Source organism: Leptinotarsa decemlineata, unplaced genomic scaffold, assembly GCF_025532065.1.
Source record: "Leptinotarsa decemlineata unplaced genomic scaffold, Ldec_3_MD MMD2_tig00026340_RagTag_RagTag, whole genome shotgun sequence".
In the NCBI taxonomy this organism is placed as follows: Eukaryota; Metazoa; Arthropoda; class Insecta; order Coleoptera; family Chrysomelidae; genus Leptinotarsa; species Leptinotarsa decemlineata.
Genome location: NW_027412694.1, coordinates 16,506,026 through 16,523,760, shown reverse-complemented (window position 1 = coordinate 16,523,760; position 17,735 = coordinate 16,506,026). Strand labels below are relative to the sequence as shown.

General features: G+C 34.0%; 1 protein-coding gene across 2 annotated transcripts in view; it reads right to left on the bottom strand.

The window, feature by feature from the left end:
• Positions 1-3,753, bottom strand: part of LOC111501840 (retinaldehyde-binding protein 1) — a 42,460-nt gene extending 38,707 nt beyond the window's left edge. For both annotated transcript variants that reach the window (XM_023155752.2, XM_074183470.1), the window contains exon 1: positions 3,595-3,753. The gene's annotated coding sequence lies outside the window, so the exon portion shown is untranslated. The remainder of the gene's footprint in view (positions 1-3,594) is intronic.
• Between the last annotated feature and the right edge of the window lie 13,982 nt (positions 3,754-17,735).

Here is a 17,735-nt window from a genome sequence, read left to right as displayed (position 1 = left end):
TTTATCTCCTGAATCCTCACAGAACGCCATCCTTCAATGTGTCTCTTTGAGCTTGGGAACAGAAAAAAGACGTAGGGGGCCAAGTTTGGTGAATACGGCGGCTGAGGCATGGTTACGGTGTTGTTTTGGGCCAAAAAAATATGAACAAGCAATGTTGAGTGAGCAGGTGTATTATTGTGATTCAAAAGTCATAAATTGTTTTTTCATGATACCGGACAATTTCTTCGTAATGCTTTTCACAAGCGGCACATAACTTTAAGATAATACTCCTTATTGACCGTACGACCATGTTGGAAGAACTCCTGATGCATAACGCCATGACCATCGAAAAAATCAGTGAGAAAAACCTTGAAATTTGATCAAAGTTGGCCTGCTTTTTTTGGTCTTGATTTTCCTGAGCTCTTCAATTGGACGAATTGACTTTGGTTTCGATGGCATAACCATATCCATGATCCGTCAACCGTTTTGATCTTTCTGACCAATTCTGGATCACTGTTGACGTCATTCAACAATTCCTCGGCAGCAATTTTGGAACTAACTTCGCTGCCACACGCTTCATGCCCAGAATTCCAAAAGAATTGTATAGCATGAGCGAACCAATATACCTCCGCAACTTCTCTAATAGTGATTTGACGATTCCCCATTTCCTCGGGGATGTTGATGTGCTGGGGCATCCAGGGCGAGCATCGTCATTCACATTTCCTGGTCCTCTTGAGAAAAGTATGTCACTGTCAGCATTCCAAGGATTTTTGAGCAATTTTCTCCATAACAGAAAGTCGGCAAACACGGAAAAAAAAATTTTGAACCTCTCACCACATTTAATTTTTATGCCTCTCACCAACAAACTAAACATCCTTAACAGCTCAAACTGTTAACATATGCCCGAGACGTGTGTACCAACAAAAACAATTGCTAATCTAATGTACGTAGTCCGCGAAATTCAAACATTGACCTTATTTTTTCAACAGACATCGTATGTTTAATTTCAAATAGGTAAATAAAACGTATAGAGTTCTATATCATCTACTAATATATAAATGAGTAATAATATAAAAAGATGGGAGAGATATAGAAGATCATGAAACTTCCAAATATATCCCAACTAGCAATTTCGTATTTTATAATAGCTGCGGAAACGTTTCGGAGAAACAAATTATAAAACTATATTTCTCCCAGAAATGTTTTCAATGTGTTTATATAACTGCTAGAAATAGGAAATTAGCACCGTTTTATAAAAAATTATAGTTATTATCAATATTTTGTAAGGCCTTTTACAAACACTACAAAATAGTTTTATAAACATTTTGGCAGTTACTATAAAATTTGTCTAACACTCTTTAAAAGTAGTTTTGTAAAGACTTCCCTTACTGCACTATTGCAACATATTTAAACGATACCTATAAAATAATCAGAAGACAGTTTTATAAGAGTTTTTAGTAGTTCCAAGTAGGCGTTATAAAATATAATACAGCCAAAAACGATAACAATAAAATACAAAAGTGCTAAAAATGTTTTCTTGAAGACGCAAGAAGTAATTTTGTATTGGACACTAGGAAAATATAATTGATATGTCACCAGCTGAAAACTAACAAACAGAAAGGTTGAAGCCATTTTAAAATTTCACTTTTGCACTCATGAAACTGCTAAAGACATTGTTTGTGTTTCGGAGATTGATATTTTTACTGCAAACGAAATTTTATTGACAAATATATAGCCTATCATTTGCAAAATTTAGGCGCGCCACTCATTTATAAATATTTTCGGTAAAATTATTGATTATACAAAAATTCACTCTGTCGACGTATTAATTTTCTAGTCACAAACTCAACTCACTTCATTCTAGATAATAAAATGTTATAATATTTATGTATTTTTCAGCTGTAAATATCACTAGATGTGCGGTATTTCATATTTTGAACTCAGTAGTCCCGATTGCTATCATTTGAAATGGCGTCGTTCTATAAAACAAATAGGTATCAGTAGCAAGCATTTCAAAGTATTTTAGCTATTATGTTGCCCCTATAAAACTGTTAAGAAACACTTAGTTCTGGGAGTGATGGTATTGCGGCAGAGTCGGACTACTTTTAAAGCTGTAGGTTTCTACAAAAGTGCTTGTATACAGTTTGGATAAATATTATCTGTCGTGATGTTTTGGCTAAAAAGTTTCTTTCATCGATTATAAAGGCTAAATGACGGGTTTTAACCATTATAATAACCTTTTCCTATTTTTCGCAAAAAAATTTAAGCACTAGGTTAGGTAGGATAGTTTCAAGTGTTTTTCTTAGTATTTCCAATGTACAGGGCGACTTAAAGCTTCCAGAAATTTTTTTTATGGAACACCAAGTCATTTCTTCCTCTATTTGAAGCACTTCGAACTGAATCTAAAACTATTATATACCCCCAAATAAATGTTCAAAATGGCCGCCACTGAGTTAGTATTTATTTTTATTTATATATTCGAGATACAAACAGAAAAATCCACTACATAATATATATATATATATATATATATATATATATATATATATATATATATATATATATATATATATATATATATATATATATACATTTTATTCTTGGTGTCAGCAAACATATATTAGCAAAGGCAATTTGATTTTATAAGAGTTATATTAGTGTTTCTGAATTGTAGTTAATATACCATATTATAAAATAGTTGGGAAATTATCATTGAAGTGGCAATATGGTAATGAAAATAAAATAGTATCTGAAAGAATTCCAATAAAATAATTCCACTCAAGCTACAGGAAACAGTTGTAAAATAAGCTTGAAATAGTTTTATAACTATCATAAAAATCTTGCAGTGTTATAAAACTGCTACATAACAATTCACTTTTACAGGAAAGTAAGTTTTATAAGTCAGTTGCAAAAACGTTTCTGTGATAATTTCCTGACTATTTTATAATGGTTTTCTAATTTTATTTCATAAACGTTTCTATAACAAATTTGTAAAACACTTTTATTGCCTACAACTGTATTGTGTTCACCAATCATCTAATACAATCAATTAGCATTTTGGAAGTAATTATAAAATACTAATAAAATAAAACTGGAATTATAAAACAACTTTGCTGGTTGGGATCAACTAGAAGGTCACACATAGAAAATTCAAAAATATTCAAAAAGGTGCTGATATTCTCGAAATTCAAACATTGACCTTATTTTTTCAACAGACCTCGTATGTTTAATTTCAAATAGGTAAATGAAACGTATAGAGTTCTATATCATCTACTAATATATAAAAGAGTAATAATATAAAATTGTGGGAGAGATATAGAAGACCATGAAACTTCCAAATATATATCAGCTTGAAGATCACACATAGAAGTATAAGAATTGAGTGTTTTCCACGAACTGTTTTCTCATGAAGATTATTTGTTTCAATGATATAAAGCTGTTCAGTTTCTGTAGAACGAGTAAAACATCATTCAAAAATATTCAAAAAGGTGCTGATGTTCTCTATAGAAATGATAGTCAATTCTGTGGATTCTTTTGAATGATTATTACTTCACAAATTTCGTCAGTATAAAAAATTAACCACTAAAAAGATACAAAGCTATGAATTTCACTCACACTATTTTTTTCGTTCACAACACAGATGCCTTCAACGATCAATAACACGGGACTGTTTCATTCAAAACGTATCTTGACCGAGGTTATTGCTCTGCACTTGATATCCTTGAAGAATTAATGAAATGGTGTTTTGGTAAATTAATTTTGAATATATGTCGACAAAATCAATTCATGTTTGAATATTGAAATGTCCATTGGGAAACAAACAGATGGAATTATTGTAAAGATGGAATAACCTCTCGGTTGATAAACATCCGTCTTTCATCCACACTTGAACAAAATACGGTTGTATGAAGAGGAACTCATCATGTATTGTACACTGTAGGAGGAATTGGTTCACAGAAAGCAATCCATAATGAGTAATCAGAAACATCCAACATATGAATAAGTGAATATTTGCTCAATAAACACAACAATGTATCGTTACTCGAAAGATGTCACTGAGAAAGCGCCGAAGATCGAAAATCACATAAAAAAAGTTGAATGTTGGTGTTTAACAATAATAATGAGTTAATGATTGAGGTTATAAATATTATATCTGAAACATTCACTCCGGGGGCGTTTTATAATCGTTTCGGAATAGATTTCAAAAAGTTTAACGTATTCAAAAAACCGTGACACGTGTTTCGCTATACAATAGCATATTCAGGCGTCACAATACTTTTGAGATCTATCCTGGACACCAATGTCCTCATTGCAAACTAAATCCAATGAAGGTGCATAATTTAAATTCATTTGATCATTTAGCAATAATCCTGAATCAGCAAATCTATTGATTATCAGGCATTCAAATAGGTTGAGTTATGGACCTTTCTCTTTCGAATGTAATACGTCATAATAGTAATTGAACTTGTGCTGCTCTGTTAAAAAATTGTTTTGCAGAAGTTGAATTAGTCATCTCATCTAAAAACTACTTATATTGTCTTTCATTCTTTTGGGGAAAGTCCTACCGGTTTGACCAATATAAAATTCAGGACAAGGAACACAAGTCAACTCATATACTCCAGATCTATTCAACACTGTTTTTAATGAATTCACTAAAATTATTATTCTTTTAACTACGTCCAATTCGTTTATTTTTTAAAAACGAGCGATAATATTAGTAAATTCACCAAGTTTGAGTCACACGATGTTCACTATCAGTCTTTGAAACAGGATAGACCTGGTTCGGATCTTGTTTTCGCAAGAATTTTGAAGAATTGAGTCATTAATATCTACCTCGTAGTCAATGTTAGCAGCAATTTGTTTCTTTAAAATCAGTTATCTTCAGGAATTGCCTTCTGGCAATTCAATAGTCTGTGAATCATGTCATTTACTGCTGCTACTTTATGTTGATATGGATGTGCATATAGATAAATTGTAAGTATAGATTGATTGTGTATAATGATGTCCGTATAAGATGGTTTGTGGTCCTACCATAATTTTTCAAAGAGTTGTCTCATCCTATATTCAGGTTGTAAAATTCTCCACAATTCATCTGAAATATTCAATATACTGAGTTTTGGAGTTTTTTTTACTTTGAATATATATCTGTTTGCATAAATTTTTGAATCGACATATGCCAACCTTATGTGATCATCAACATGGTGCTCAAATCTCAACTGGGACTTGGAAGCTACCAGCGACTTTTGAATCGTATAACAAAACTCAATGAAATCGTGTTTTTGAGCATTTGAATTCTTGTCCAATTTCACAAAGGCTAACTGGAGTTTGAACATCAGCGAAAAATTCACAACTATATGGGAAAACCATATGATTGCGACTTTTATTTTTCATGGAGATATGAGATATAAAAAGCATTGAAATATCCATTCTTAGTCTTTTTTATCTGGAGCTTTTCGGAAAGTTATTAACTCACTGAAAAATTATAGTAGTGATAATGATGTTTCTCTATTCTTCAAACCACAAATATTAAATGCTTTACATTTCAGTTCATTCACTTTCGCTTTCACTTTCACTTTTTTCATATGAAACCCCCTGTATATTACTCGATAAATCGTCAAGTTTTCTTAATGAAGCCGTTTTTGTGGAAAAATAGTTATTTACGTTTTACCTACAAGTGTTGAAAGTGGCATTTCATTTTGTGAGTGGGGATTATTGCAAAAAGAGCGTCAGCAAGTGGAGCAAACTCACGAGCAAAATAAAATAACTTTTAACAAATGTATCATACAAATTTTTTTGTATAACGTTACTGCTGATAATAAAAAAAATCATAGGGTCCATTGGATTTGAACACACGATCTTTGGATTACAAGGCATATGTTACAACTACATACGCCAACTCACGTTATTTAAGGAGCATTATTGGTTAGTCATGAAGGACTTTATACAGTTGGACTGAATACTACTTCGTCATCGTCAGTAACTTCACAGGGATTTAATATTACCAATAGCAGGAACTGCATGTGTGAACTTTTCTAAATGATTTTTTGGTAGGTGTTGTGATTGAAAAGTTTCTATCAAAGAGATTTTCAATAATAACAGTTGTACATAAAATAATTTTTAAAGAATTTGATTTCTAGGTAGCCGTGGAAATATCAAGCTTATGACAGTTTGGTAACTTTTATGAGTAATTGATAAATAGTTATTGACGATGTTTCAAAAAATCACCAAAAATGAATGAAAATATTGATTACTCAAACGAAGTTCTTATGAAATACACGGACAGTGTGATCAAATCATTGCCAGAACTTGTAGAAAATTCAACCAAATGTATCCTGAATTAACACCAATGAACGAGAGGAAGTTTGTAAGATTACAAAATAATTTCCTTAACTATGTCTCCATGTTAAAAGCGCCTTCAACATTACCAAAATCTGTTACTTCAAATGAGGACAATACTGTTAACGTTTTGGCATATTTTTATGCATATCCATATGCACTGCGATATCCATATGCATATCGCAGTGCAGAAAAAGATTTAGGTGTATCAGATGCTTCAGTACAACTAATTTTGAAAAATCACGGAATGCATCCGTATAAATTTACCAAAGTTCAAGCTCTAACAGCAGAAGACTTCGAACGTAGAATGCATTTTTGTGAATCATACACAGGAAGATCGGGAATTTTTGTCAAAAATAATTTGGAGCCACGAATCAAAATTTACGAGGGATGGTATTTTCAATAGAAGGATTAAACATTTTTGGGCTGATCATAATCCTCATGTTACAAAAGAAATGGGTTTTCAAGAAAAATTTGACCTGAATGTTTTCTGTATTCTGAAGAACAATAAAATTAGCTTTTTTATTTATGAAGACACACTGAATGCAGAGAGATATCTCCAAATATTAAGAACGACTGTAACCGATTTTCTTGAAAATTTGCCTTTAGAGAAATATAGGAACTCGTGGTTTCAACTGTACGGAGCTCCAGCTCATTTCTACCCAGAAAGTTTCCAGAAAACTTGACGAACTCGTCGACGATCGTTGGTTCAGGCGTTTAGGGCCGTAGGATTGGCCATCGAGATCACCCGATCTCACGACTTTTTTTTTTGAAAGAAAAGGTATACAGTACCCCAGTGCCTACCAAAGAAGAATTGTGACGGCGAATAGTGCGAAGTATTGAAAATCTGGATCCCCAGGAAATTGAAAAAGCAACCACAAGTCGCGTACATAAAACATTTTAAAGTGTTCAGAATGTAATGGACAACATTTTCAGCATTTATTGTGCAAATGTGATATTTTGTTTACAATTTTGTTATTTTGAATCATCCTATTCTGTTATTGTCTGTACTTTCACATGTTTTAGTCCATAAAATCTTACTTTTTACCTAGAAATGACTGATTTTTGGTACAGTTGTTCCCTGGAAACTTTGAGCCATAGTTAAGGAAATTATTTTGTAACCTTGCAAACTTTCTCTCGTTCATTGGTGTCAATTCAGGATACATTTGGTTGAATTTTTTACACGTTCTGACAATGATTAGATCATTTTGTTCATGTGTATAATAAATAATTTCATAAGAACTTCGTTTGAATAATCAATATTTGCATTCATTTTGGAGGATGATTCGAAACACCGTCGATAACTCTTTGTAAATTACTTATAAAAGAAATCGAACTGCTATAAGCTTGATAATTCCACTGCTACCTACATCCAAATTCTAAAAAAAAAAATAATGTTTCTAGAAGAAGCGACTTCATTGAGAAAATTTGACGATTTAGGTATAGGGATATGATATATCATCTTGATGCATTTTTCACCATCTTTCGATCTACCGAGTAATATACAGGGGGTTTCATTTAAAAAAATGAACTTTTGACTACTTTTATGCACAATGGAAATAATAGTAATTTAAGCACGCCCTGTATGATATGGAGTCGATTTCTTGGTGTTATTTGGATATTTCGAGTTTGTCCAAACTATCGTCAAAATATGAACTTTCCATGAATTGAGAGTACTGATGTACTTGACTTCAATTAAGGCTATGTTTTGGACCATATTTAGCACAATTTATTTTTTCTCTCGAAAACAGATAGAGATAGGTATAGGACATTATCAACAAAAAAGTATTGCAATACCAGAGAAATTCCAAAAATGTATCAATATACGGAGTGTTTCATTTAAAAAAATTAATTTGCTAGGACTTTTTGATGGAAGTGGTAACGCCGCAATGCTGAAAATATTTTAGATCGATAGAACAGATAAGGAAATGTGAGAGGTGAAATTTTCAGAAAAATCATGCTTTGCGTTTTCCAGAAACGTCTTACCAACCATCGACCGTGAGTCACGCTCTATATTCACGTACCTAATAACTATGGCACTAACGTTCAAGACGTTCATGCATCAATATAGATATTAAAGATATCCTTAAACTTGTGTACTTTTAAGTATCATTTATTTCAAAACGTAGTTCTGGAAATATATTTATACTTAAAGTGAGGTGTTTTCTCATTTTGGTGTGTATTTTTCATTTGAAAAAAACTAGTTTTTCGAGAAATTCAAATTTTTGTGGAACACGATTACAAACCTGCTGTTCACTTCAGCCTAGTTCGAGGAATGCTACTCTGAAGGAATTCGATTTTCAATTATTGGAAATCATCATCACCGGTTTCAGGCTGTTTGGCCACTGACGAGTGGCCAAACAGCCTGAAACCGGTCTGCAAGTGTGTTTCAATAATTGACGATCAAATACTATTGATATATCATTCAGAATTGTCACTCAATCACGGACATAGAGAAATCTTTGTTGAGGAAAGGTCTAAACTTCGCCATTGCATTAACGTCTGTGCCCACTTTGGAAATATTAACTGCAGTAGAATCCACCAGTTCCCTCATTGATCAGATCGAGGCAGAAGAATTCAGATGGACAATTAGAGAACAGCTAGATCGAGGACCGGTTCCAACTTCTAACATCAGCAATAAAGGACGAAGAGCCCTGAATGGGCTATGTAGACAAAACAATATCGAGATTTCACCTACAGGAAAACGCTACTGTTGTGATGGATACTGATATCTACGAATAAAAGATCGAAGAGGTGCTTCAGAACGGAAAATACACGAAGATCGTAAGAGATCCTACTGCATCAATCGAAAGGAAGTTGTACCAGACTTTGAAAAAACACAAAGTCTATTTTTCGGAAAGAGAGAGATCATCGCTAACACCGCACCACAGTAAGCCTCCTCACTTGTATGGACTACTCAGAATCCACAAAAAGGGTGTTCTGCTAAGACCGATCATCAGCTCCAGAAATTCAGCCACTCAGAACTCGTCCAGATTTTCACTACCAATAATTGAACCACTGCAAAGTAAAATATCATCTTTTGTGAAAAATTCAAACCATTTCGTTGAACTACTATGAGAAATCAAAGTCAAAGAGTAAGATCTACTGATCAGTTTTGACGTGAAAAGCCTCTACACCAACATTCCTGTCGAAGAAGCACTTCAAATCATACAGAAAAAGCTATCCGAAGATGGGGACCTGAAAGATAGAACAAACATACCGATACAAGTAGTCATGGAATTACTAGGATGCTGTGTACGAAACTGCTATTTCCAACTGGAGAACGAATTCTTTACGGAAGATGAGGGACTGCCAATTGGATCGCTACTTTCACCGGTTATAGCCAATATATATATATATATATATATATATATATATATATATATATATATATATATATATATATATATATATATATATATATATATATATATATATATATGAAATGGTTTGAGACTCTGGCCATTGAAGAAGCCCCTGGTCTGGTTGAGATACGTAGACGACACCTTCATAATATGGAACCATGGGAATGCAGAACTGGACACTTCCCTGGAGCACATCAACAAGGTGAGTCCTTCCATCACTTTCACAACGAATTGCCTTCCTTAGACGTATTGGTGAAGAAGACCGACACTAAATGGAAAACATCTCTATATCGAAATCCCACTCACACAGGACAGTATCTGAACCAGAAATCCAACCACCATCAATCGACTAAGAGAGGAATCATCAAGACTCTACTAGACGGTGCTTTCGGGCTCTGTGATACAAAGGAAGATCTCGAAAAAGAAACTAGGCATCATCAACCGAACCTTCAACCGAATGGTTATTCCAGAGTGATGGTAGAACGGGCTTCAGCTAGAAGACAGTAAGATCTCCAAAAGGAATAGAAGCCGCCACAACCAGTACTTGTACTTCCCTACATCAGAAGATTATTGGAAAGGATAAGAAGGATTGGGTCCAAGTATAACATCAGGACCTGCTTCAGATCTAGAAACACTATCCATAGCAGCCTCCAAACGAGGACTGCGATTCCAAGAATTGCATTTACCGGATACCCTGCGAGTGCGGAGAATCATACTTCGGTGAAACTGAGACGTAACGGTATTGAAAATTCATATTTGAGCTAAGCAATGAATTAATTGCTTGGAAAATCATATAATTATTAGTTTATCAAACCAAATGGAATAAATTCATGAGTTTAGTCACTCTCAAACCGAAATAACAGAAATATTACTGCTAGACAACATCCTACAACATGAAATTCATGACAGATTCCACCCTATTTGATACTAAATACAAAATAGATCGCCTTTTTACAGCCCTATAACTCTCTGGAATATATCCCAGCTCGGGTTCAAAACGAATAGTTTTTGCTTTGTATATTAATCCTAACCCCAGTTCATTTACATAGATAGAAGCGATTACCATTATTTGGGATAGAATATTTCCTTATCTTTATTTTAATCTTTTGTACGTAATAAGCCACAAAGTGGTTAACGTATTTCGCATTCTGGCGAAGATTAAACTTGTAAATTGGACTAATTAACTGTTCAACAACATCTAAATTGACTTCTAAAGTCAGGAGATGGGCTTTAATTAGATGAACGTGGAAATGGAAATATGAAATTAATATCAGCTCTTTGTACGGATGTTCAGCATTCAAAACGAGATGGAGTGGTACGGGTTCCCTGTTGATCGACTGATAAGTTGGTCTTCAAACCTTTTTTTATGATACCCATTATTTTATTCACATTCAGAAATGTATCTGCCTTCCAAGAACTATGATTGTAATCGGTTGGCAAAGTAAGTGTTATCGCTTTAAGTGTTAACTAATTAATTTAGGTACCAACTACTGTTATATATAAGATTTATAGCCCGGTGTGTCATATAAATTTCTACCGAGGAAGAATGGGTTTCTGAGAACGTGAAAAATTTTGTCTAGAAAACAATGTCAATTCAATTCAGAGAACCCTTCATTTGTGCTTTGTGTTGCACGCCAATGTTTGGCAGATAGCAAAATCCACTTTAACACAGAGAGTGGAATTGCATTACAATGTTTTCAGTAATGACTAACCGAACTCTTATCTACCCCAAGCAGCCAATAGACGCTTCGCGAATTTTTCCTCCTCGAGATTAACTTTGAAATTTATTGAGGACATCAGTTTCGAATGAATATCGGTATTGCTAATTGAAAATTGTTTCAGAGTACTGGAAGCTGAGATATAATCCTTTATAACTCCCATTTCGTTATAGTGGATATTCTTTCTGAGATAGTGAGTTTAATTTAAAAAGCAAGTTCCACTGATTTGAATCACTACAATCTATCTTCATGTAGGGATAAGTTGAATTGACTGTTCAACAAAGGTGTCCAGGTGAAAAATACGAATCACTCAACATAAACACAACTATATTACTACATGGTTGACACATACTTTTACAAAGCTCGTGTCAGTGGTTTGGCCTCGTTTTTGGAGTGTTCTGTCCGCGAATTCTCAATACACTCGCTAACATCTTTCATTCGGTATTCACTTTTGAATGGTAATAATATTTTTGAATTATTAGAGTTTCATAACAGCTATTTCCACTCAAATTTCGTATATGATATGTTATTATCTTTGTCAGCTAAATATTGCTTATCTGTTAATGCATCTAAATCTAATGTCATGCTCTTTGGTAGAACAGCGGCGAGAAATCGTTGTTCTGGCCTCATAAATATTGTAATAGATGGAACAGAACTTCGCAAATTCTAAAGCGAGGTTACGCAAATTTGAAAGTAATATATTCTAACAGATCATTTCTGAATAAAAAAGTAAAATTATACTCTGCGATGCTTTAGTTCTCTCACATGCCAACTACGCAGACGTGGTGTATGGTTCGGGAATTTTGAAGAGTGACAGTTTTAGAATCCAAAAACTCCAGAATGCATGCATTAGGCTCATTACGGGTACGAGGAAACGAGAACACATTTCCCATCTGTTCGGGAATGTGGGTTAGTTGAATATGGAATCCAGACGAGCATTCCATTCTGCAACATTTTTTCAAAAACTCCTTGAAACAAAAAACCCTTCTATCTTTTCGAAAAAGTATCCTTCAGAACTGACATACACCATCTTAACTTGAGATTCAGGATACACTCAACAATACCACAGCATAAAACTTCTCTATTTCGCGAATGTATTTCAATTCCGCTGTACCTATATATTTGTTGCACTGTTCTAGATAGCATACTGTTTTTTTTTTCTCTCTTTTTTATTGTTTCTACGGTTGGATGGAAGAGCAATCTCTGCGATGATTTATCATACGCAGATATGGAATCCTGCCTTTTGATTGGTTTTAATTGTATGGCCATTATTATTATTATCATTATTATTATTGTTTTTTTTTTTATTTTTTTTTTAATTTTTTTTTCACCGTAGCGTGCGCTGGTTAGGCCCTATCCCCCGAAGCCCTGATACATTCGGGAGGGCGCGCCAGCATAATCAACCAATGACCACTCCCCACCCCGTGGGGTAAGTGATCATTGGGTCCAAGAATCATGTGCCCCGAGCAAACGCAGTGAGCCAAGAATGATAGCCTTCTGCATCTGTGCGGCTAAGATTTCTGCCTTAGTGCGGCAAGCCGGTATGATTTTGAGATTCGAGAGTAGAGAATACATCATTCCACCAAGGACTCCAATAATCAGAACGACCATCTTGACAGAGTGATCTGGATTGAGTCTTCGGAGTTCGAAGAGAAAATCTCGATATTTTATCCGTTTTTCTTCCTCTTTTCTGGCGATATTCGTCTCGTCAGGAGCTGAAAACTCCACGACAAATATCGTTTTGGTCTGATGGTCGAGAAGGACTACATCAGGCTCATTAGCTTGTATGAGCCAGAGGGTGGGGAACGAATAGTTACAATAAATTCGGCACTTCTCGTTCCCCACAACGGATTCAATATCCCTGGAGCGTAGGGCAACACCGGTGTCTCGTCAATACCGTAAGAGTGCCGTAGATGGTAATATAGCACTCTTAGGGCCGCGTTATGTCGATGGATATAGGCCAAGACATCATATGCTGGACATGCTGATAGCAAGTGCATTAGGGTCTCGGGCGCCTCGTGGCAGGCCCTGCACCTTGTGTCAGGAACCTCTATACCCATCACGCGACTGCTGTAGACTAAGATGTTGAAGACACCATCCTGGCAAACCATGATGAACCCCTCAGTTTCCGACTTCAGCCCACTCGACCTGAGAAAAGCGAACGTCAGGCGCTTTGATAAGCCAAGGTCTTCAATGTTATTGAAGAAGACCCCATGCATTGGCTTATCCCTGTATCTTCGCAGAAGTAAGGTGATCTCTGCGGCTTTTATCTGAGCTTTTTGCTGAACGGGTTCCAATTCGGTGACAGAGTTGTAGTCACCTCGTCCATAGTCGAAATCTATACCGAGTTCATCAGCTGCTCGAGCAGCTGCCCTTAGGAGAAATGCTCCTTATTATCACCCTAGTGTATTATTATTATTATTATTATTATTATTATTATTATTATATGTTATTCAAGAGAATTCAAGCTGCAAGCTTGTGTTAGGTGGGCTGAAAATTTCGTAGGCTAACACACAGATTCACATTCAAATTTATTAACAATTGTACAATGTCAAATGAATGTCTATTGATATTGAAAAATATGTTTATACATGCATAATATTCTAACACAGTCTGCTAAGTGTAATCACTTGTGTTTGACACAAGAAATAAAGATTATATTAACTGTTAACAGATATTGTTTATAAAGAATAAATTGAAATGAAGAAATGTATCAACAATAGCATTTTATAATGAATGAGGGGGAAATGAATCATCTGTTGATCTGCATTATATCAGTTTGAGCACATTTTCAATTTTTTCAGTATTCTCTAACATCCAATTGTATAATTTTTTTTTAAATGCTGTTGTTCTCAACTTTGTAATTTCTCGAGGAATTATATTGTGAATTTTATAACCAATACATATGCATTGTTGTTGGATTGAATATAGACTACACTTGGCAATTTAAAAACATTTATTGGTCTTTGATCTTGTATCATACTGATGTCCAATTATGTCAGTATGTGCAAAATGTTTTTTTATATAGATGGTACTGATTTTAACAAATGTTTATTCGTGATTCAAAACGAAATATTTTCTGAATGAAACTTTTTATGGAAATCTGAAAGGTTTTTTTTTAATTATTTTTATTGCATATTTATGAATAGATTGACGGATTTTAATGAATTTTCATATGCATCACCCTAGGTTATGATTCCGTAGCTCATAATATGGGAAAATAATGCATGATAAAACATCAATGGTATTTTCACTTCAAATATATTTCTCAGAAGTCTGAACCTATGAAGACATTTTCTTAATTTTTTTGTCAATTCAAGTGAATCATTTTCCCACTTCAGATAACAGTCTACAAAAATTCCTGAATATCCTGTTTCTGGAGTTATGTTTAATTTAAGAGAGCAATCGCATTTTTGAAAATGTTTCAGTAAACATTCCGAACTATGAATTTTCATTTCATCAAATTTTTGTTGATATTTTTCACTACATGAAAATGTCATGAATTCAGTTTTCGTGATATTGAGTGTGAGCAAGTCATAACTCAAGTTATGTATCAAAATTGACATGCCAACTGCAGCCTTCGATATGGTCTCATCCCAGTTATCTCCATCCACTACGTCGGTCGGTAGCTGGGCGGTTCGACGTGAGTGCTTTATTTACTCAGTCAGTCGACCGATGTATGAGTCGATGGTTCAAGCTCCAGGCTAAACGCTCGATTTTCACTTGCCCCAACCCGTGTTAGTAATCACACGTTGAAAGGTAAGACCTTGTTAGTTCTTAGCTCACACAAGTTTCGACTTCTGAGGGTTGTTGTTCATAGGGGTGAAATAGCTGGTTAACGAAAAAAACATACTTCAATAACACAACAACATACTACATATACAGTGTCATCTGTATATGAGTATAGATCACCATCAAGATTTGTATTCATTAAATCATTAATGTAAAATGAAAAAAGGACAGGTCCTAAAACTGTGCCATGAGGAACACCACATTTTGTTATTTGTTGGTTACTCTTATATTCATTTATTTTTGCGAACTGTTTTCTTTTTCTCAAGTAACTCCGGAAAGGTTCAAGGTGAACAACTCTTATTCCGTATTGTGTTAGTTTCTACAGGAGTGAGATACAGTAACAAAAGCTTTCTTCATATCTAAAAATATTCTTTATGTATATTCAGGCCATTATATATATTTAGAGTTACACTGAAAATTGCATCTTCTGTTGACATTCCTTCCCTTAAGCCAAATTGTTCAGTTGGCAATTTTTTTTCATTTGCAAGAAAGATAACTACTCTTTTTTCAAACATTTCTCGAACACTTTGGTAATTTTACTTGTCAATGATATTTGTCTATAATCATCAATATATTGTTTATCTCCATTCTTGTATACTGGTATGACAATACAAATTTTGAGAATTGATGGAAATATACCAAATGTTAAACAATCATTGAAAATATGAGTCGAGGGTTTCGCTATGAAATACTTGTCACATTCATAATGAGAATTCTAGAAGTCAAATTACACATCTCTGCTAGGAATTAAAATTTTGTTTAAAAACTGAAACTATGAAAAGATAAACCCATTTATCACATCAGAACTATAGTAAATATCTCCTGAAATTTTGTAAAAGGATTCCAAACTTATCCTAGCATTTGAACATTGCTATTATAATTCGATGACTGGATACTTATATTATATTTCCGGATGTTATGATGCACCAATGAAAAGTGCATCCAAGTACTTTAATGCAAATACAATCTAATACAGTGAAATCTTCGCCAAAGATTACTACTAGATTACATTTTCATTCAATAGTTAACTGAAATGAGATCATTTGGTTTGTTGAAACTCATCATTTTACATTTTTAGACATATTCGTTTTAAAAAACTCGTGGAAGATATCAAGTTATTCTATTTGTACATCCTGTTAGAAAAAAAGTTACGAAACTTCCAAAAATATTGATTATAAAAACTTAAAATACAATTGCACTTGGAGTAGATATGTCATTTGGGACACCAGGGACTCAACCACCAGCTTACAACTGAATTTTGAAGCACTTATTCTCAACGATTGAGCTGGAAATTTGCACACAGGTCAATTTGGATAAAATTACATGATTAGCTGAGTGACAACAAAAACAGCGGACCGCCCAAGATGGTTTAATATTTTTTATGCACCCACATGATACGGATATCAAATTCAAGGGAAAAAATTCAAAATTGCTGAAAACCAGATGACCACTATACCAATGTTAAAGAATTTCAATTATTTTAACATCAGAGGTTAGGAATACTTTGAGGCTATTGTTGTAGGGGCTGACGTGCAACACCGCTTCAAATAAAATAAACAGACTAAGGAGTAAATCCAGCAATAATTAAAATATAATAAATCATAATAGAATAATAGAATTATGATAGAATATTGAAATAAACTTTTTCAACTAGAAACTTTCAGTTACAAACACCAAAAAAGTTCTATTCAATTCATCAGGGCCTGAAGCAGATACTAACATTGGAGAGGATCATAACATTAATGAAGCCATGGTTCCCTATACGGAAATACAGGGCTGTGAACAATGGATCCATGGAAAAGCCCATTCGATATCATTTCAAGTTGTGGGTCGGAACCAATTGTCAGGGTTATATAGATTGGTTTGAGTCCTGTTAAGGTGTTGCAACTAATATCAACAGAATATATAATGAGTTGGGTGTTGGAACTTCAGTCGTACTCGAATATACTGATACTATTCAGTCAAAATGAAAAAACTTGAAATTTCATATATATTTCCATTGCTTCACCAGAACATCCCACCCAGAGGAAGCTACAGGTATATACAACGGATCACTTTGAAAATTCAATGTAGGGCATATTCGGACATTCTATAGCCAACTAAAATATTTTCGACAATGCGGTGTTGCCGCTTCTATTAGAAAGCAGTAGCAACTTTGATTTTTCAAATGGAACACTCTGTATATAATATTATTTTTGGAATCTCCAACAGTTGCCCGACAACTTTTTTTGATATTTTCCTATACCTATCTGTTACCGTTTTCGAAATAAAAATTAATTTCAATTTTTTTCTTCGAAAATCATGACTTCTAAAAATGCCGATATCTTTTAGTTAAGAAGTACTGTGATATCAAAATTTGGTTTGGAGTTAGGTGATACTTGGACACTTCCCACACGTCAGCCTAATCTCCGTTACTTCAATACAGGGTGGTAAAAAAATACAGTTTTTTCGTTTGCTTCAAAAAGTTGCTGAAATTTGATTATTCTAAATGGAACACCCTGTATATTATTAAAAATTCGGAAAGCTGCTGAAATTTGCTTTCTTT